This window comes from Podarcis melisellensis (assembly GCF_964234715.1).
Source record: "Podarcis melisellensis genome assembly, chromosome: 13".
Classification (NCBI taxonomy): domain Eukaryota; kingdom Metazoa; phylum Chordata; class Lepidosauria; order Squamata; family Lacertidae; genus Podarcis; species Podarcis melisellensis.
The window spans coordinates 53087214-53109175 of record NC_138545.1 but is presented as its reverse complement, the minus strand read 5'-3'; the positions used below and the strand labels follow the sequence as shown (position 1 = coordinate 53109175).

Here is a 21962-nt window from a genome sequence, read left to right as displayed (position 1 = left end):
AGAGTTGTTTTTGTGTGTGAGCGGGGTGTGAGTGTGTATTTTTGAGTAAGGTTAGCCAGCCACTGTGAGTTCTGCTACCTCAGCCAACACTATATGGCTTCATTGACGTTCTCATGTCCAGGTAAAGGCTACTGATTGCTGACCAGACTGAGCTTTCCAGGATAAATGTGCAAAATGTGCAATGATGGCTTTCATGTTACCTTCAGCACCACAGAAAACAAAAACAAACCCCTGCCTGATAGAAGCATTATTATTTCAGTTCTGCTTCTAGTCTGCTGAGGTGCAGTGAGAACAGAATGCTAAGCCAGATGTGCCTGACCCAGCAGGACTCTTCTTGTTGTTGTTTAGTTGTTTAGTTGTGTCTGACTCTTTGTGATCCCATGGACCAAAGCACGCCAGGCTGTCCTGTCTTCCACTGCCTCCCCCAGTTTGGTCAGACTCATGTTTGTAGCTTCGAGAACGCCGTCCCACCATCTCGTCCTCTGTCATCCCCTTCTCCTTGTGCCCTCCATCTTTCCCAACATCAGGGTCTTTTCCAGGGAGTCTTCTCTTCTCATGAGGTGGCCAAAGTCTTGGAGTCTCAGCTTCAGGATCTGTCCTTCCAGTGAGCACGCAGAGCTGATTTCCTTAAGAATGGATGTGTTTGATTTTTTTGCAGTCCATATGATTCTCAAGAGTCTCCCCCAGCACCATAATTCAAAAGCATCAATTCTTCTTTATGGGGACTCTTTTTAGGGTCCCCATAAAGCGTCATATTTCCAGCGCGATGAACTTCCCCAGTTGCAAGTGTTATGCAAACCTTCCTTATTCCAACTTTCCCTGGGAAAACTTGCATTTTACTGCTGAATCAGAGCAAACAGCAGTTGGGTTTTCTGTGGGCTGCCATTCAGTGATGAAGTGCATGTCTTCTTGGGGGAAATGCAGGAACAAAAAAGGAAAGGAAAGGAAAACTGGTCTGGACATGGAGCTTTAAAGCCTGGACATGTGTCTGAAAAGCACAGTGCAAAAGGAAGTCTGGATGAGCCCTTAGTGTCCAACTGTCATACAGCTAAAACTCTACAATCTTTGGGGTAAATGTGCCAGTGCCAGAAGGTGAAATGTGAAATAGCACCATTCTGGGGGCACTGCAGCCCTGATGCATCCTCTGCCCCCATTTCCAGGGGGTTTTGCCCTTAGTCCCTTGAGTCAGGGAGCCAGCCAGAAGTGCGCTGCTGGCAAGTGGGGGCCTCAGGCCTCGCCACCGCTCTCCCCATTCCAGGAGGTCAGACACGTCCTTCGTGGCAGCTGCGTGGTGGGATTCCTGCCTGCATTCTGGAGGCACCTTCCCTTTCCCAGACTTGTTCCACATTCCCTGCTCCCGGAACTTGACAGTTCCCATCTGTTCCCTGAGGGATCCCTCCTGCTTAGTCTTGCCCAATGAACACTGACTGAATGGCTACATGGAGAGCTGCGACCCTGCGCACCTGGCCGAGGAGATGCCCAGGGCGGCCTGGAGCCCCGCTGGCTTGGGGGCGCCGTCCTCCCTCGCCCTCATCCGGAGCAGAAGGAAGAGCCAGAGGCCCGGGCGCCAGGGGTCCTCCTCGCCCTCTCCGCCCTTCCAGGCCCCACAGAGAGGGGGCCCCGCTGCCGCCTGAGCCGAGGGCAGGGCGCTGCTGAGGAGCCAATGCCGCCGCCGCCGCCGCCGCGCCCAGCAGCGCCAGCGCCGTCGCCGCTGCGCACAGGAGCGCGCCCGCCCGCCCAAGCGAGCGCGAGAGCGCGGTCTGAGGCAGCCAGGAGCCAGGGAGGCAGCGGCAGGGAAACAGGCGCCTTCTTCGCCCCGAGCGCGGGACCCTCCGCCCGACAGCCGGCCGGCCTTCCCTTCCCTTCCCGACAGGACCGCCGGTTCTTCTTCTCTTGGCGGGGCTGCTTCCTCACTCCGGATTGGCGCCACTCCGACCTGGCGCTTCGCCGCTTGTTTGGGTTTTGCCGCCTCGCTCCGCTCGCCTCCCGCCTCGGGTCCCGGAGCTGCTCCGTCCGGGGAGAGCCTCCTCCCGCCACAGCCTCTTCCCAGGTGAGTGGCGCCTCTCCCGCACTTTCCTCGGGCCGGGAGCCAGGCAAGCACCGGCGGCGACCGCGCAGAAATCCCCCCCCCCCGCCTTCTCCCTCCGCGCTCCGACCAGCTCCTTCTTCCCCGGAGAAGCCGACGGGCTTGATCCCCTCCTCCCGTCGGGCTGCTGGGGAGCCGGGCAGGGAAGCGCCGCGCATCTCGCCCTCGGAGCGCTTCTCCCGGGACTCACGCGGCGAAGAGCTGCCCGCCGCGCGCGCGTCCCCTCGCGGGACGCCACCCCGGGCGGGCGAGGGTCGCCGAGGGTGTGCCCAGCACGTGAAATGATCCCCTCCCAGGCTTCTGGAGGATCCCTTTTTCCCGATCTGACAGGCTCATTAATAGCCAACCCCCCAAGAACGGGCAATTAAGAAAAGCCACTTCCGTGGCCCCAGGGGCTGCAGCCAAGGGGGCAGCTCCTCCCAATTATTGAAAAGGAATAATACTCAGTTAGCTCAAGTTCTGCCCCCCCCCCAGCAGAAGCTTGCCCCCCCCAAAAAAACCCTGCCCCCCGCAATGTCCTCTTTCAGGGCGGGATTTTGACCGAAGAAAGGCTGAACAACTTTTGGGGTGATCTTCCAAAGAAAGCTCAACAACAACGCCCCCCTCCCCAAATCCCGGCGGCGCCCATGAATGACCCTTCTATTTAAGGCAATGTAAGGGCTGTTTGGAGGAAGACCCTGCCGCGTCCCGATGGGGCTCCGGGGGGGGGAATGCCGCTTCCGTCATATGCGAATCACAAAGTTATGTTGTGCTGCTGAAACCTGACAGGGAGTTTTGTCAGTGGTGTGATCCCTTCCTCTCAACAGCGTTTTTTGAAAAATGGAGACGGTACTGTTAAATGATTGCCAAAACAGTAGTTGTTTTTTTAAAGAGAGAGAGAGAGATTTCCAGTGATATCTTGCTTGGATTCAGAGATGCAGATCTATTACATGTATTCGAATAAGAAGGTGTGGTGTGGCATTTTACAACTTGAATCAAAATTTATTTGTTCACTTGAAGTATGCATGCGTAGTTTCTTCCTCTCCTTCAAGTCACAATAGTGGTGGATGCACAAGTCAGTAGCTGTGATGCCGACTGGGACAGACCCAGACAATATAATAGAAAGTATGGGTGACCAAAAGTCTATGCCACCTCACCTATTGCTTCAAATTTAGGTTAAATAAAAGTTTGGGAGTGTGGTATTGAGTCAGAAAGATAGCAATCCCGACTTACAGGAATTCAGATCAACTGCCTGTTTTATTATCAGTTATCCAATATAACAAGCTATTGACTCGTTTTAGCCTTCGACCAAAAAGAGGCCACCAGCAAACTTGGAGACAGGCAGAGTCCTGTGTTCACCAGAGACCTCTAACCTAGACTGTAACTAAGTATTGGGTGTTGCTGACATTATTATGAAGTTCCTGGACCATATAGACAATGCCTCTAGACCAGAGGTTCCCAACTTTTGGGGGGGCCATGTCCCACCTAAAAGGTAAAGGTACCCCTGCCCGTACGGGCCAGTCTTGACAGACTCTGGGGTTGTGCGCCCATCTCACTTAAGAGGCCAGGGGCCAGCGCTGTCCGGAGACACTTCCGGGTCACATGGCCAGTGTGACATCGCTGCTCTGGCGAGCCAGAGCTGCACACGGAAACGCCGTTTACCTTCCCGCTGGTAAGCGGTCCCTATTTATCTACTTGCACCCGGAGGTGCTTTCGAACTGCTAGGTTGGCAGGCGCTGGGACCAAGCAGCGGGAGCGCACCCCGCAGCAGGGATTCGAACCGCCGACCTTTCGATCAGCAAGTCCTAGGCGCTGAGGCTTTAACCCACAGCGCCACCTGTGTCCCCCATGTCCCACCTAAGCATCTCTAAAATCCTGATGCCCCTCCCCCGTGGCATATAATGCTTATTATTCAAAAAGTGAACTCCTGTTCATGTGGAGGAAGCCTAAAAGGACATACACTGTTAATAACTCATTCTTGAATTGCCCCCCCCCAAAATCTACCGTAATTGCCCCTCCATGGGGCATGTGCCCCATGTTGGGAACCACGGCTCTAGACAGATTCCAAAGAGCAACACCTGAATCTTAAATTGTGTAAACACAACCTAAAAAACAAGCATTGTGTAAAACCAACTTCTGTGTAGAAGAAAAGTATACAGATTGTGCTTTCCCAACATAACCATCCCATTGCCTGCTACTTGTGCACCTAATAAATAGCTGTTACACTAATTAGCTATTCATTGCAGGAATACAAAAAATGTTCAGCTGTTTAAATGTCATCAGAAATAGTATAGGAGTGCTTTGTCAATTTTAGAAAATTAATATTTCTTATATGTTTAGTATTATGGCCAGTTGTGGCTAATCTATTATTACTTCTCATATGTTATTTGCTTTGTTTGCAGCAAGTTCTTGTACAGAATACACAGTGCATAGTTTGAAGTAGATCGGAAGTTTCTGGCAGATAACTATTTTAACTTCTGCATCTCTTCCTACTTACTAACTAGTCTGTAACTAGTATTAAAACATAATGTGACAAGGGAAGGTTTGTTGTTGTTGTTTTTGCCATTTAAAATATCTGAATATCTGAATATGAAAACATTTCACGATGGCACACTAGAATGCAGTTTAATGATTCACGGAATGAAATCACAATGCTTGTGAGGTGGACTCACATCCTCACTACAAAAGGCAAATGTAGGGCAGAATTCAGTCTATTGTGAGCACTTTTATCCCACTGATTTCATTGGGAGGTTATTGAAAGATATCCTTAACTTCTCCATAGAGAGGATTACAAACGTTTTCAATTTCAGATGAGTCACACCCTTAATTAGCACCTGATAAACTATATGAGCCTTTGTAGCCTAGTTAGTATTACCAAGTATAGTTTGCTCATTTTGAAACAAAAGTTGAACTGGAAAACCTGTTGCGTAGCTCTCAGAAGGTGAGACTGGGACCCCGCAGCTTCATCCCATGGGACTCATCACCTTGGCAGTGCCACAAGATTCACTGCTGTGTAGAAATGCCACCAAAATTCAACAGATTCAGGTCTGGAGATGAGCTTTTGTAGTGCTCATCTCAAATGAAGGAAGGAAGCCTTGGAAGTTCTTCTCTGGTTCTGATGAAAATCAAAGGTAGAGAAAACTTTATGGTTGACTTCGCCTTTGAAATGCTGCACCCAGCACAGCTGCTTCTGGGTGGGCAGGTGGGGGAACCTCCCCATATAACAGAAGAGACCCCTAAAGAAGAGACCAAATTGATATTACCAACCACCACCACCACAGCTTCTGGAACTCTTTTAGACTGGTTGTTTAGAAAGTCAACATAAAAGGAAAAATAATCAAGGGCATTTTTTTAAAAAAACAACAACCCCGAAATAAATTACTATGTACAGTATATCACTGAAGTTGATGACATTGAATTTGACCTTGTCCAGGAGATCTTCTCAGCCTAACTTCTGCACTATAGTGCAGTGCTTTTCAGGCCCTCCTAGGCAACACAAGAGATTAACATGGAAGGAGAATTACCGTAATAATGAAGGAAACAAGACTAACAGAACAGTTGAAACATGCAGGAAACTTTAAGTTGTCGTCATCATCATCATCTATTAAATTTATATGCCATCCTTCATCTAAAGATCACATACTCAAGGAAATGAGCACTGAGTAGAACAACGATGAACTGTCATTAGAACATATATCTCCAAAGGGGTTTTAACAATCTGAAATACAACAGTACTGGGAAGGGCATTTCAACAGAATTATAATATCTAAGATACTGCTATAGACATTTGAATGGAAACAACAGTATTTCAAAGGACAGAACATGCCTAAAATGGAATGTCAGCAGCTAGCATTCCGAGAACAATGGAAGTGTCCCTGCTGGTCTGGTACTGGTTCTGATGCTGAATGACAGCATATTGTAAAATGAATACAATGGTATTGTTCAAATAACTCTAAGGACCAAGTAGTACCTTCAGTGGAATTACAAAGCCATAAACTTTTCCCCAATTGGAGAGATGTTTCAGTGGACTGATGGACCTGATATTTGATAATAAGCACTAATGTGAGTATCCTGGAAAGTTATCTTGGCGATGTGGTGGACAGTTTACTGGAAACTCTGTTTCAGTGTAGAGCAGCGATCAACAGTGGTTGGGTTTTTTTAATGTTGCTTTCATGTTCATTATTAGCAAAAGGACTGAAAACAGAACAGCAAGTATCATAATGTTTTAAAGTAAATTTGTGGTGTACCCCATTTGGAATATTATGTGCAGTTCTGGTTACCTGATCCTAAGAAAGATGCTGTAGTGCTGGAAAAGTACAGAAAAGGACAGTTAAGCTGATAAAATGTCTTTTCTTAGCACAAAGATGTGCAGAGCAATCAAACAGAACAATCTTACACCAGATCCCTAGATGCACTGCAGATATACTGGCACAGCAACTGGCAAAACCTGTTGGGTGATATCTGGTTTTCAGCATTGCCATGTAACACCAGCTAAACATCACATCTGAAATAAGGATGGCGTTATTTAGAGGCATTGGCTGGCCTAACTCTTTTTCCTGCATCGTGATTTTTGCATAGCGCGCACACACACACTCACACACACAGAGTATATTGCCAGGTCAAAAATTATGAAACCAATATCACAATATGAACTTCAACCTGGTTTTGGATGATATATCGCACAGCCATGGTGCCTGCTCAGCCTTGTGGGAAAGGGGAAAGATATAAGTACATACATACCACATAATTTCCACCACAGTCCACCAAACATGGAGGTGCTGGCAATGAATACTGCAACATACACAGAAGCAAAGGCAATCAGTGACATCACAATGATCTGGGCTTGTCCACAGCACACACTCCATGCATCACAGCACACCATGGTAACGCAATGATGATATAGCAGATGGACTCTTCTTTTAAAGAGATTTGCAACATTTATGACTGTATATGTGAGATACTTTAATAACATTTGTGAGGACCTTAAGTATACAGAAAGCCAGTGGGGGATGAATGATTTAGGCTGCAATTCAATATATACATTTACCTGGGAGTGAGTCTAACTGAACTCAAGGGGGCTTACTTCTCAATAGATGTACCTGTATATAGGATTTCACTGTTAGAGTTCTGTTAACATTTCACCAATTTGGGTGTGCACATGGAAATAATAGCTTAAGGACAAAGAAAAGTTGAGTGTGAGAGACCAAAGAACAGGCACACACCTAGCAATCCTGGAAGCAGGTGTCATTAGCTGTTCTTAGGGTGATCGCATAGTATGTCTGCAGGCTGCCCCAGCTCATTTTCACACAATCTGTCACTGAAAATAGTTCAGACCTTTTGCCTCATACTGTGTTTTGCCAGGTTGCCCTTGATCAGCATCCCAACTTTCTGGTTTCTTTGTGCCAAAGTGAATGCTTCATTAAATTGAAACTAGCCTTCCTCCAAAATCCTTCACTCTGTTAGAACAGTTATCAGGTGATGCTCCACATCTTAGCTCCTTATCTTTTGTCACCTCTCCTCCATTCTTAGCAAAATCTTCCCTTAAAATGAGAAACGAGGCGGAATTTGCAGACACTCATTCTTTCACTACTGATACCATCAAGACCAGACCAGCCAGGGCAGCAAATAGTATAGTAATTCATGTACTGCTATATAAATTTACAACTATGGGGATCCATTTGCATTTTCTTCCTTGTGTACCAAAATGTATTGGACCACCACTGGACACCATGTTCATTTCTTCTGAGGAAACAAGTTTCTGGTCTCACACACACAAGCTTTGTTATTTCATAGTCTTGCAGAAGGAATTTAGATGGTCTCTGGATATTTCTGCTTTGTATGCAAACAGGTGAAAGTGCTCAGTCAATCACAAATGCTTTGTGTTGGTTAGAACTAGGATTTAACCCATATGGCATAACTGCCTAAAGTTGTGGGAGAGGCAGTGTTAAATGGAACAGTAAACACAATGTTTATGTTGTTGGGTGAGTGGCTCCAGCCTTCCTTCATTATTATTATTTTTTAAAAAATAGATATAGTTACAAAGTGGCCGATGCAAGCACTCTCTTGTTATTAATGAGTTTGCAAAAACTAAATAAGGGCATTAGGGTATAACATCCTAAGTGAAAATAACTGCTGACTCCTGATGCTGAAGCTTTTAAGAGGCTTGCTTTTTAAGCCAGCATGTACTTGAGAAATGGGTCATGTGTACAAAGTATAGTTGACTTCTTTCCTTCTTCGTATCCCTGAAGAGTTTTTGTAACTTGCTGGACAAAAGCTTGGATAAATAAATGTTTAACCCTATTAAACTTGTTAATTAACTTGTCAATTTTGAGTCAGGCTTCTGTATAGCCAATGTCCTGCTTAGTGAGAAACCAGGAAGCCTTTGCAATCTGCAACACGGTTTTTCCTTTTTCCTTCTCCTTTCGCGTCACAAATGGCTTCGTACCAGGCATTATGGAAGGGGGTAAAGCAGCAAGGAGGGATTATTTTCCTTCTCCGATGCCTATTGTGAATTGATAGAAAAGACCACAGCCATTTCATCTTCCAGTCTTTTGTACATTCAAGAGGAGTCAAGGGAGGGACAGGATCTTATTTCACTTCATGCTGGGCTTTTGTAGAAGGCCCTTTGCCTCTGCTGAGTAGAGCCCAAGGGTCAAAATACAGAGGTGGTCAAAAGCATGGAGGCTCCAGGAAGTTGCTCATTTCAGTAGCTAGCTTTTGCAGAATGCTGCTGGATGCTTGAGATGGGAAGCTTCCTAGAGCTTGATCAAAGGAACTTGGGAGCTGCAAGGTCCCTTCCTCCCTCTAGGCTTGGGAGCATCACTGGGCTTGTTCGTTGATGGCAAGGAGCCTCGGACCAAAGCAAATAGCCATTGTCAGTGTTTGTTTGGCTGTATTTGAGCTGAGTTTGGCATTTACTATGTGGACAAAAAAAGATGAAACACGAAGAGTTAATTTAGAAAAAAAAACTTTTTTTGGTGGTGTTTTGCACACATTAAGGATTTTCTGAAACATTTGTTTAAACAATATGTTTCTTCCTTCCTTTCTTCAGTGTAAAGGGCTAAACTTGAAATGGGGCCTTACCCAGGCAAGAGACTGTTCCTTTCTTGTCCTGCTTTGTGGGTGTCCTTCTGAAACATCAAACTTTCATTATATTTAATTATTGATTGGAAGCATTTTTCATGCCAGAGCAGCACTTTACACATAGTGAAATCACTTCTCTGGAGAGAGGAAATGTTTCAAGTGATTCTTGGGTTGATTTCAGTTTTGCAAATTGCTCAGTTCTGCCCCCACCTTTGTGTACCCAATAAACTTAAAGCACAAAACGATAAGCACGATGATTATGCTACCATGAATCACGTGGGTTCTAATGGCCTAATGCACTGAGCTTTAATTAGTAATATATATAATTTTTTTTACAAGAGCAATATTGTGAATGAAATGTAGATGAATGTGACTCTATATCTGAGTTTCCCAGAAGGTTTTAAATGGATTCCTGCTCCTGATGTGTGTCTAAATAATTAATAGAGTCGCTTCAAGGTTTTAGACAAACAAGGCTATTGGTTGCTAGTAAAGAAGAAGAAAAATGCCTTAGAACAGTGTTAAGTGCTCCCCTCTTTTCAAGGAAGTTTGAAGTTTGGGGGCAAGATTGCAGAGTTTTAGTTGCATTGAGTGAAGAGAGCACTGGAAACTTATGATGTATTTATAATTTGCTTTATTTACGAATATTCAAACAAAGCATATTACAAGTTAATAAGTACTCCTTCAGCAGACAGTCTTCAATATTTATTTCCAGGGAAAGCCCCTGTACTCGTTTCATCTTATTCTACCTAGAAACTCTCAACATTCTCCTCCTCTCTCAAATTCTATCCAAACTTAAACTGATTTTAAAGATTTTATCTGCTCCCTAAGACTAGTTGGATGGGACGCAGGTGGCGCTGTGGGTTAAAGCCTCAGCGCCTAGGACTTGCCGATCGAAAGGTCGGCGGTTCGAATCCCTGCGGCGGGGTGCGCTCCCACTGCTCGGTCCCAGCGCCTGCCAACCTAGCAGTTCGAAAGCACCTCCGGGTGCAAGTAGATAAATAGGGACCGCTTACCAGCGGGAAGGTAAACGGTGTTTCCGTGTGCAGCTCTGGCTCGCCAGATGCAGCTTTGTCACGCTGGCCACGTGACCCGGAAGTGTCTCCGGACAGCGCTGGCCCCTGGCCTCTTAAGTGAGATGGGCGCACAACCCCAGAGTCTGTCAAGACTGGCCCGTACGGGCAGGGGTACCTTTACCTTTACCTTTAAGACTAGTTGGAGGACATCATTTTTCCAAACTCTGCTTTGCATGACACCCAATAGCTGGAGGGAGATTTCAGGCTGTTAGGGGAACATTTCCTGTTATTATCTCCCACTGGTGAAACATGAACCAGTCAGCAGAGGCACCCAGGGGTGGGGCGAGCGTTCCACGGGGGCAAGGCAGTGAGCATGGGGGCAGCGCCACTCGCGGTGAGCGTCCCACAGGGGTGGGGCGCCGATGTCACCCCCCTCAGGGATGACACCTGGGACGAACCACACCCCCTTCCTCCGCCAGTGCCAGCCAGTCTAAGAAAATAATCCCTCCTAGCACCTGTAACAATGCTTTCAGGGCTGTGATGTAGGAGGGTGGGGAATCCCATGGGAGCTACATGCCAGGGATAGACAGGGCCAGAGACAAATGTGGGTGAATCCGAGGGCAAAGTGGGTGGAGTAGTGTATGTGAAGCTTTCCTTGGTGCAATAGGCTGATATCCAGTCGTGAAAAAGGTCAGGAGTTTATACAAACATACACACTCCTCTCTGTCTTCCACCCTTGCAAGCAAGGGCCCATTCCAGCCAGGCAAAAACCCTTGAGGAGGGTGCAGAGCAGGGCCAGTGAGAGGTGTGGTGTGAGGAGGGGTTGTGGATTAGGGAAAGACCTCAAGGGATGGTCAGAGGGGACTACAGAGCTCCCTTTGGCCCCCTGTAGAATATCTTCAGAGGGGAAGGTTACACAGCCTCTTTCTCTTGCCATTCCTCCTCCCAGCCTCCCAAACTGGCAGTCGTCAGCATTACTATTCATAGGTGAAGGGGACCCACCAGAATATTGTTTTATTTATTTGTGCGTTGACATATTCAGGATCAGCACGTTCACAGAAGTATATCAAGCTGGTATCCAATGTAAAAGATATAATAAAATCAGTTTGTTTGTTTTTTTAAAAAATTGAACATAATTAAAAACTTTAATAAATTGTTGCATTAGACTTTTTGGAGAACCCATTAGTGCAGAATACAGCAGCTTGTTTACCAGTTGGAACCAGGGCCATGAAATAAGGCAGATAATGGTTGGAGGCTGTGGCATCCTTTGCTTAGAACTCTTCCTTCTTTTCAGTGCCAAGTGAAATGTTACTTAACTGTCTGGGCCTTTTAGTTTGCTTGTTTCTTGATGGAATCTTATCTGCTTTGCGATCTGTTTTATTCTTTGGTATTTATTGTGGATATTATTCTTGCAACCTGCTATATGAGCTTCTGCTGAAGAGCAGCTAATAAATAATTTAAATAAATAAATGTAAAACCCAACTTGCCACTTAGAAACCAAGAAGGCAACAAGTGACCACTCCATCCTGTATGTGGAATGCAAGTGCTTGTTTCATAAATTGTGTGTAGCGCTGCACAGACTGGAGGCAGGCAGATGTTGTCCCCATCTTCAAAAAGGAGAAAAAAGAAGATCCAGGTAACCACCGACCAGTGAGGACCAGGAAAGGTCCTGGAACAGACAATTGAACTCATTTTGTGATTACTAAGACCCAGCATGGGTTTCTTAAGCCAGTAGGGATGTGGGTGGCATTGTGGTCTAAACCACTGAGGCCCTTGGGCTTGCCGATTGTAAGGTTGGCAGTTTGACTCCCCATGACAGGGTGAGCTCCCGTTGCTATGTCCCAGCTCCTGCCAACCTAGCAGTTCAAAAGCATACCTGCACGAGTAGACAAATAGGTACTGCTGCGGTGGGAAGGTAAACAGCATTTCCGTGCATTCTGGCACCTGTCGCAGTCTTCTGCGTGCCAGAAGCGGTGTAGTCATGCTGGCCACATGACCTGGAAAAGCAGTCTGCTGACAAAAGCCAGCTCCCTTGGCCTGAAAGCGGAGATGAATGCCGCAACCCCATAGTCAAATTCGACTGGACTTGAACTATCCAGTGGTCCTTTACCTTTACCCTACTCTTAAGCCAGTGGATTCAAGTTACAAGAAAGGAGATTACGAGCAATAATCAAGAAGAACTTTCTGACAGTAAGGGCTGTTTGAGATTGAAATGGACTCCCTTGGCAGGTTGTGGACTCCTGCTTATTAGAGTTTTTAAAGAGAGGTTGGATGGCCATCTGTCATGGATGCTTTAATTGATATTCCTGCATTGCAGGGGGTGGGACTGGATGACCTTCAGGGTCCCTTCCAACACTACAATCCTATGATTCTGTTGGTGAGGGTTGCAGTGATGGGGATAGTCTAGCAGACTTCCGTTTCTAGTCTCCCATTCTACTCAGGGTTTCCCATTCCTTTGCATGGTTTTTCTCCAGAGCTAGAAACAGTTTTCTCTGTCTGCCAGCTACACAATCAATTTCTTCCTGATCTGGCAGAATAGTTATGTACTAGCCTAAGTCACAACATGGTTGGCAGGCTGAAGAGCTTTATGCCAAATAGCAAACAGCTTAGGTCCAAGCTATCTGAAAGACAGCATTCCCTCATATGAACCTGCCTAGGTTATGAGATCTTATAGGGGAGGCCCTTGCCTTGGTCTAGTCACCTTCGCAGGCAGGCTTTGTAGCGATGTGGGAGAGGGTTTTTTTGGTGGCTGCTCCCAGACTTTGGAACTTCCTCCCTAGATAAGCTGGGGGGGGGGGTGTTACTGGGTTGTTGGTTTTATTTTGATTATGTATTTTGTGGTTTTGTGTGTTGATTTTATTCTGTGAACTTCCCTGAGACCTCCAGGTATAAGGCAGCATAATAATAATAATAATAAGTAGTAGTAGTAGTAGCAGTAATAGTAGTAGTAGACTGGCTCGCTCCTTGTTGTCCTTCTGCTGGCCGCTGAAAACTTCCTTATTCCAACTGCTTTTAATGAAACTGACTGCTTTTAATGAAAGGGCTGGTGCCGTGCTGTTTTTAATTGTAATTATCTGTATCTTTTAAATAAATTATATATGTTTTTTAGTGATTCCCCCCCTCCAATGTTTTAGCTGTTCTTATTTTTATCTGTAAACCACCTCGAGTCCCTTCCAGGGAACAAGGTGGGGTATAATTAAATGTACAACAACAGCAAGGTGTGTGGATAGGTTTTAAAAATAAAATTGGTTGGTTTAGTGAAGCTAATATAAGTGTTTTCAATCCATATCAAGGAATTCCATAGCTCTGATAGAAAATAAACATTTTTTCACAGAATGCCGAAAACTCATCGGTGTCAAACTTCACAAGTCAAAAGCAGGTTTCCTCAACCTCGGCCCTCCAGATGTTTTTGACCTACAACTCCCATGATCCTTAGCTAGCAGGACCAGTGGTCAGGGGTGATGGGAATTGAGTCTCAAAACATCTGGAGAGCCGAGGTTGAAGAAGCCTGGTCAAAAGGGCTTCTTCAGCAGATCTGAATGGGCAGGCAGAACAAGACAGGGGGAGGTGCTCCTTCAGCACACTGGATTGCTAAAAATTTGGGCTTTATAGACCCAAACCATCATCTTGAATTGAACTTGGTAGTGAATAGGCAGCTCTTTCAAGAGCGGCATTACATGGTCCTATGTTGCTCTTCTGCACTATTTCCAAACCATCTTTAAGAGCAGCCAACTTACCACACTCTAACAGTAGACAAGACCTGTTAGCGTGATTATCATGCAAAACTTGTTGACTGCGTAGAAATAAGAGCGGAATTTCAAACTAGGGCATAAACTACAGTAGTATAGTATTTGCCAAACTTTTCAGAGTGGGTATCTACCTTCAACACCAGCCTACATTATGACTTCCACTTCTAAACATTTCCTAGATCTAGAACAAGTGAACCTGTAACAAAGATTGTTGCCGTGTGGAGTGCTGCTGTTCCCTCTTCCAAACCGCCATTGCCGCCTCCTCCTCCTCCATTGTTCCCCATTCTTTTCCAGGACTTGCCTTCCTACCCAGATTCCCTTCCTTCACTCCTTATTGGGTTGCTCTGTGGGCAATAATTAGCATCAGCAATAGGGGGAATGGTGTACCCATCTTTTTCATTTCTTTGCTTTTCTTCTTGTTTCTTTTCCCTTCTACCCCTTTCTTTCTTTTCAAAACTGTAAACTATTGAGAAAAAGAAAAAGAAATGGCAGGTGCAATCCATTTTAGATGTGGGTGCATCTCAATCCTGGAACCCGACTCAATAGATAGAATGAATTGGTGGAACTTAGGGACAGCTAGTTACTGCAGGAAATACCGCAGCTATTGAAAAGGCACTGTTGTCTTATTTTAAGACATCAAACAAGGGTTAACAGGCATTTAAATATTTTTGTAGCTGTTGTAAATCACAGTGCCCTAGAAGCTTCCAAATAACTTGAATCTACTGACCATTTTCTTATTCCAAAGAGATAGGGGGAAAAGAAAATATTAATACAAGCAGTGTTGTCACCAGCTTATTGAATTTGTGGTGTACAGGAAATTACACGGACAGCATCACCAGGAAAGATAAGCACATAATACTCAGAGTTAATGACACAATATTCTAACTCTCACTGTGTATATATTAGCACCTCTGATTTCACTCAAGTGACTGGCAAAGTATCATAGGTAATTAAAGCAAAATACAAACTGCTTTCATGAGTTGTGAGAGGCGGTTTAATTTACGAGCTTATGGCTTAAATACCTGTCAATAGCAGAATCAAAACTGCGGTAATATATTTCATACAATAATTATACAACAATAGTACTGTATTTACTCAAGTCTAATGTGCTATCGAATCTAATGCGCACCTCAATTTTTGGAACCTTGAAACAAAAAAAAAGTATTTGCTGGCAAATGTAAATGTGCCAGCAAATCTAATGCGCAAGCAAATCTAATGCGCACCTTAATTTTTGCAACGTAAATAGGCCAAAAAGGTTAGTATTACATTCAAGTAAATACTGTAATTATGATTATTATTAATGTCATTTATGAATCTCGTCTCATGCAGGATCCTTAAGTGATTTACAGTATAATAATATATAAATGCTGCATATATAAAAACAGCTAAAGCTGTTGCATAGATAAATACGTACACATGTGCTATCAAACAGCACTTCACCCAACTGGATCCCTTTTAGCATTCAGGATGTATAGTGTGGGTTTATTTTCTTGCTACTCTTTATAGAATTTATTAGTTTCAATGTTTTTAGCCGTGTGTTCCTCAAATTCTTTTTTAGCTTCCCTTATTGTCTGCTTGCAATCTTTCTTTTGCCAATGTTTGAGTTCTTTTTTGTTCTCTTCCTTGGGACAGGACTTGGCAGTTTTTGATGGACGCCTGCTTGCCTCTCATAGCTTCTTTGACTCCACTCATTCACCATGCTGGTCTCCTCTTGACCCTCATGGTACCTTTCCTGATCTTCAGTATACACTCCAGCTGAGTATCTAATATTTGTGACTTCACCTGTCTTCCTAAAGCGGCTTCTTAGATGGCTGAAGGGAGGGCCTGGCAGTGGCCAGAGGGAAAGCCCTTCGCTGTTTTGGAATTTCAAGATTGGCTATATATGGCATCTGGGAGGTGAGGTGCCTTCTGGTTTCATTGATTAAAAATTTCAGGGACCTGACTAGATCTGCTTGGTGTTCTGCATTTTTAGGCATTGTTTGATGGTTTTTTTTGGCTTGTTCATACCCCATGTCGAGTAGGATCTGTGGGGCGAAGCATAGAGTTGTCATTATATTTATCACTACACATTTCCATATCGTTTGGAAACCGTCCTGAAGGGTTAAGGGAGCAAGACTACGCAGGGGGGAGGATAGTCTCAGCCAATAATTTAGTGTAGCAAGCCATACTTTGGCCTCGATTCTCACGAATCCGGTTTTGAGATACTGTATATGGTAGCATTTTCATGACTGGGAGTGGCCACCAAGACCATACAGTGGTACCTCGCAAGACGAATGCCTCGCAAGACAAAAAACTCGCTAGACGAAAGGTTTTTTCGTCCGCGATTTGCCTCGCAAGACGAATTTCCCCTATGGGCTTGCTTCGCAAGACGAAAACGTCTCGCGACGTCTAAAAACAAAGACATGTTTTGTTTATAAAGTTAATTTATTTTCCCTTCAGTTTTTGAACTGCTCTTTACAGTATGTGTGACTTTAAAGAGCAGTTAATAAACTGTTGTTGTACCAAATTTGGCTTTGTTTAGACTTTTTTTGACCATAGGAACGCATTAATTGATTTTCAATGCATTCCTATGGGATTTCGTGCTTCGCAAGACGAAAAATTCGCTAGACGACAAAAATTGCGGAACGAATTAATTTCGTCTTGCGGGGCACCACTGTATTACACTGGTCCTTAAAGACCTACATTGGCTCCCAGTACGTTTCCGAGCACAATTCAAAGTGTTGGTGCTGACCTTTAAAGCCCTAAACGGCCTCAGTCCAGTATACCTGAAGGAGCGTCTTCACCCCTATTGTTCAGCCCGGACACTGAGGTCCAGTGCTGAGGGCCTTCTGACGGTTCCCTCACTGCAAGAAGTGAGGTTACAGGGAACCAGGCAAAGGGCCTTCTCAGTAGTGGCCCCCTCCCTGTGGAACACCCTCCCTTCAGATGTCAAGGAAATAAACAACTCTCTAACTTTTAGAAGACATCTGAAGGCAGCCCTGTTTAGGGAAGTTTTTAATTTTGATGTTTTATCATGTTTTTAATACTCTGTTGGGAGTCTCCCAGAGTGGCTGGGGAAACCCAGCCAGATGGGCGGGGTATAAATAATAAAATTATTATTATTACTATCATCATCATCATCATCATCAACAACAACAACAACAACATCTGCATAAAGCAACACAGGGATATGCTTTCCTGCTCGTTTTGGAGGGTGGAAGTTCATATTGTGGAAGGGGGTCCCATATCATTTACAGTGGTGCCCCGCAAGACGAACGCCTCGCAAGACGGAAAACCCGCTAGACGAAAGGGTTTTCCGTTTTGGAGGCGCTTCGCAAAACGAATTTCCCTATGGGGTTGCTTCGCAAGACGAAAAAATCTTGCATCCCCCCGCGGATTTTTTTCGCTTTTTTCGCCCTTTTCTTAAGCCGCTAAGCCGCTTATCAGCTGTTCCGCTGATAAGCCGCTTAACAGCTGATCGTTGGAAGCCGCTTGACAGCTTTAGCGCTAATCCGCTAAGCTGTCAATGGGCGTGCTTCGCAAGACGAAAAAAACGCTAGACAAAGAGAATCGCGGAACGAATTCTTTTCGTCTAGCGAGGCACCACTGTATATAGAAATTGAATAAAGATGTAAAATGTATTCTTAGTTTACTTTGATTTACGTTTACTCCAGGGTTGGCCAACCTTTCATGCCAAGTGGGCCGTGAGAGTACTTTAATACAGAACCCTCAGGCTGCAAACTGCTTTGTTGCATGGGGACGGGGAGAGAGGCCAAAATCTGCCCCCCCCTTGCATTGCCTCCCCAAAGCCAGCTAAGTGAGTTGCCAAGGATTTAGGCAAGAGCCCTGCCAGATCCCTCACGCCTCCTTCCCAAAGCCCAGCACTTAACTTACCCATCTTGATGGAGGCAGTGTGTGGGCTGGGGGGATGCAAACGTTCCCAAAGGCTGCCAAAAAAATACCTCAAGGCCCAAACATTGGACCACTCTGCTTTACCCTTAAAGGCAAAGGTAAAGGGATCCCTGACCGCAGTCGCAGTCACCTCTGGGGTTGCGATGCTCATCTCGCTTTACTGGCCGAGGGAGCCAATGTTTGTCCACAGACAGCTTCCGGGTCATGTGGCCAGCATGACTAAGCCGCTTCTGGAGAACCAGAGCAGCGCACAGAAACGCCGTTTACCTTCCCGTCGGAGCGGCACCTATTTATCTACTTGCACTTTGACGTGCTTTCGAACTGCTAGGTTGGCAGGAGCTGGGACTGAGCAACGGGAGCTCACCCTGTTGCGGGGATTCGAACCGCCAACCTTCTGATCGGCAAGCCCTAGGCTCTGTGGTTTAGACCAGTGTTTCCCAACCACTGTTCCGCGGCACACTAGTGTGCCGCGAGATGTTGCCTGGTGTGCCGCGGGAAAAATTTAAAAATTGAAAGATTTTTTTTTTTAAAGTCAAATTTTCGATTGGGGCGCCGTCACTAGATGACCCCTGGGGTTCCCTCCCTCCCTCCCGCTCTGTGCCTCTCTCCTCCTCCGGGGAGGCCCTTCCTGGCTCTTGGCCAAGGCTTGGCGGCTGCCACTCACTCACTCGCTCGCCCACCCGTCCCTCCATCCCTGCACTCGGCCTCTCCTCCTCTGTCCCCGGCGCGGAGGCTGCCGGGATCCGTAGTCCCCTCGCCCTTGGGCTCCGCGCCCGCGCGGGGTGCGCGAACTACGTTTCCCAGCGTGGCCTGGTGGGCCGGGCGTTTTATTTGAAGCGCTCTTCTCCCGGCCATGGAATGAGCGCAGCGGCGGCAGCCAAGCGGGCAGGGGCTCTTCCGCGCAGACCCCGCACAGCCTGCCTGCGCCCTCCGGAGATCGGGCGGCAGGATGGAGCCCGGGGATCCCCGCGGAGGCGGAGCGGCGGAGGCGGAGGCTGCCCCCCAGGTAGGGCTGCGTCGGGGGTTTTTTATTTTTGCAATGCTGCATCCGCGCCGGAGGGGACGCATCGGACCGCGGGGAGACCCCTTGGCGGGCGTGCAAGGCAATGCATGCGTGCAGGCGTTGCATGGAGTGCAGTGCAATGCAATGGCAACGCGGCGCCCTGCATGCATGCATGCAACTTCCACCGGCGCTCCGGACTTGGCAGGTGAGGGGGGTGCCCAGTGGGCGGCAGAGAGAGCCGGGAGGGCGAAGGGGAGCCGCGGGGGGAGCACCGGTGCTCCCCAAGCCGAGCCCGGGGGGAAACTTCGGCGTCGTTGCGCCGGGTGTTGGAAGCGGAGGCTGGCGGGGGCCCCTCACCTGCAAAACCTGGTCACCTCTCATATATTTCGTGCATTGCATTCATCGCCCGCTTTCTCCTCCAAGGAGCTCCCGGGGGCGCGCGTGGTTCTCCCCGTGTTATCCTTGCAACAACAGCCCTGCGAGGTGGGTCAGGCGAGTGGCCCAAGGGAGCACCCAGGGATTGTCCTGGCCAGGTGGGGTGATTTGAACCCTGCTCTCTGCCCAGTCTTCGTCCTCATTTAGCCCCCACATGTGCATGACTGTGCATGACTGAGGTTTTCCCCCCTCGTCTTGGCTATGGTGTGAGTCTGTGCTGTTAATTAATGGGGTTCTGCCTTCGGAGAAGATGAGCCAGCCCTCAAGGAGGTGATTATGTAATTTGCTAGCAATTCATGTCCCTCCCGGCGTGACGCTGCGCGCTGACGTCACGGGGCTGTAATGGTGGTGTGCCTCGAGATTTTTTTCATGAAACAAGTGTGCCTTTGCCCAAAAAAGGTTGGGAAACACTGGTTTAGACCACAGTGCCACCGGTGTCCCTCTGCTTTACCCTTGTGACATCTATGAAAGACAATTATCTTATATACTAGGACTCTGTAGTTTTGAAATTGTTGGACTGAGAAAATAGTTGATTTGTGCTGATTCTGGGGACACACCACTGCTATGCTGGTTTGACATATGTTTGTTGGGGTATCAGAGAAGTACTTTTGGCATATTTATGCCAGCAGCATATTTCAGATTCCATTGCCATAGGAGATCACAGGTTCTCTTAAGGTTGATTGGTAAATAGTACATCTAGTTTATCACTTGCTAATGTGAAACAAAGTATGACTTCTCTTTTTGACATTAAATGCAGAATTCTAATTTAAATAAGTGCTGCCGTTAGAACTATCATGAACTGAGAAATTTAATTGAAAGCTGAATTTAAAAACACACAACAATGTAACATTAATTGCAGTTTTTGAACTCAGCTTTAAAGTGTTATATATTCATATGGTTTAATTAATTTCTTAATCCAAAACCAAACCCATAGAATTAGCTGACATTTCAAAAGTTTATAAATTTACTTTTAAAACACTGGGAGACATTGTATTTTCTGGAAGGGCACTTTGTCTGCACAGATGCCAATGGGTTAGTTATGGCAGTGATGTAGCTTTGCTAGATGCACAGCAATATATAACAAATGATGCCAGTCTCAAATCTCTTAATGGAAGATTGGCACATTGACTGCAATGGGCACTTTGGCACTATCCAAACATAGAAATTGGACTCTGGTTGACTTCAGAGGGAGAATTACACTCTAAATGTTTTGAGGCTGAAAGAAAAAGATGTCTCTCACTTTATTCAATTTTCAGATCCCTTCCCACTTCTATCAATGTCATCAGCATGCTGATATAATTCAATTCCATCTTCCATTAGCCGCTAATGCCACATTAGGCTGGCTAGCTAAATTAGATCCTCCCTAGGTGTTTGCGCTTGGCTCTCATAGTATGTATGAAAGAGGCAACCTGGTCTCCCCACTGGTTTCTCGTATTTGTTCCTAATGTACTCTGCCCACCCTGTCCATTCTTTCCAATCAATTTTATTGGCTACATTAGTGCTTTCCCAGCTTTAATGACTTGGGGCTTCAGATATAAAACACTAAAAAAAACAAAACCCAACCCAACTAAGAACAGAAGCTCAGAATGGATGAAAATCAAGTAGTACTCTGGCCTCATCCAGAATTATAATCTTAAGACAGTTGTTTAGAAGGTTAGATCAGTTCCATCCCTGTACTAAAAATGTGATTCTATAACTATATCTGGTTTCACAAACAGTACAGGTGCTGCTTTCGTTCTTGCACTGCTGCTATAATCAGTGGTGCTAAGGTTGTTTCTTTTAAACAAGTTGCACATTGAATAATTTAAACTCAATCTTTCTTTGGAATGGAATGGAATTTTTAAAATTCATATTGAGATGAAGCAAGCTGTTTATATGCTGGCAACATGGTGAAGGCATGCATGGTGCCCAGTGACTTGTTCCTGCTGTCCTTGCCTTCCTGAGGTAAAACCATTTCATGCTTTTGGAAAGATGACTGTTGTGACAAAGTAAGACCCCACTGCTATAGGTGGCAGGTCTAGGGGGCCACAGAAAATTTGTGGGTGCTTAGCACCCACAATGCGGGGCTCTGATTGACTTGTGGTTTCTATTGGAAGTCATGTCACAGCCCCAATGCAACTTCCCAGAGGGTGTCACAGGCCCTGCCAGGCCTCCAAACGTGACTTCAGGTAGAAACCGGAAGTTGCACCGGAGGTTTCGCAAGCAGGGGTGGAGGAAGGGGTGTGTGGTGGGGGCAGGGCTCCCCGGGTGTCTCCACTGAGGGGGGTGAGAAAATGCCAGGCGGTACTCACCGCGGGCTCTGCAGCGCGCCTGAGCCACGCGTCTCTCCTGGGAGTGATGCAGTGGCTTGGGCACCCGTAGGCTCTGCACTGCTGCAAATGGTCCACCCACTGCCTCCCCCTCAGCTGTAGGGTGGCTGAGTGGGAGGAGGCAGGCAGGCTCCTCAGAGGTCTCAGAGGCCCTGCGTAGTGTCCTGCCCCGGCTTGCCCCGCCCATGGGCACAGGGCATGCATGCTGTCCCAGGGGCCCAATCAGCTTGCTCTGCCGCTGCTCTTGGGGCCTCGGACATGACCTCCAAGACCCCACAAGGTGTCAGAAGCAACGTCCGAGGCCTTTCCAGACCTCCGAATACAACTTCCAGTAGGATCCAGAAGTCACGTTGGAGGTTTTGTGAGGATTTGAACATAACCTCCAAGACCCCGCAAGGCTTCGGAAAGACTGCC

The 21962-nt window shown here is 46.4% G+C and overlaps 1 long non-coding RNA gene across 1 annotated transcript; it reads right to left on the bottom strand.

Annotated features, from left to right (window-relative positions):
• Nucleotides 1-4676: 4676 nt before the first annotated feature.
• Nucleotides 4677-7175, bottom strand: LOC309355233. The gene is made up of 4 exons (XR_014162462.1): nucleotides 6806-7175; nucleotides 6346-6371; nucleotides 5490-5551; nucleotides 4677-5180 (listed from the first exon to the last, which is right to left on the bottom strand). It is a non-coding gene; the product is annotated as an uncharacterized lncRNA (long non-coding RNA).
• Between the last annotated feature and the right edge of the window lie 14787 nt (nucleotides 7176-21962).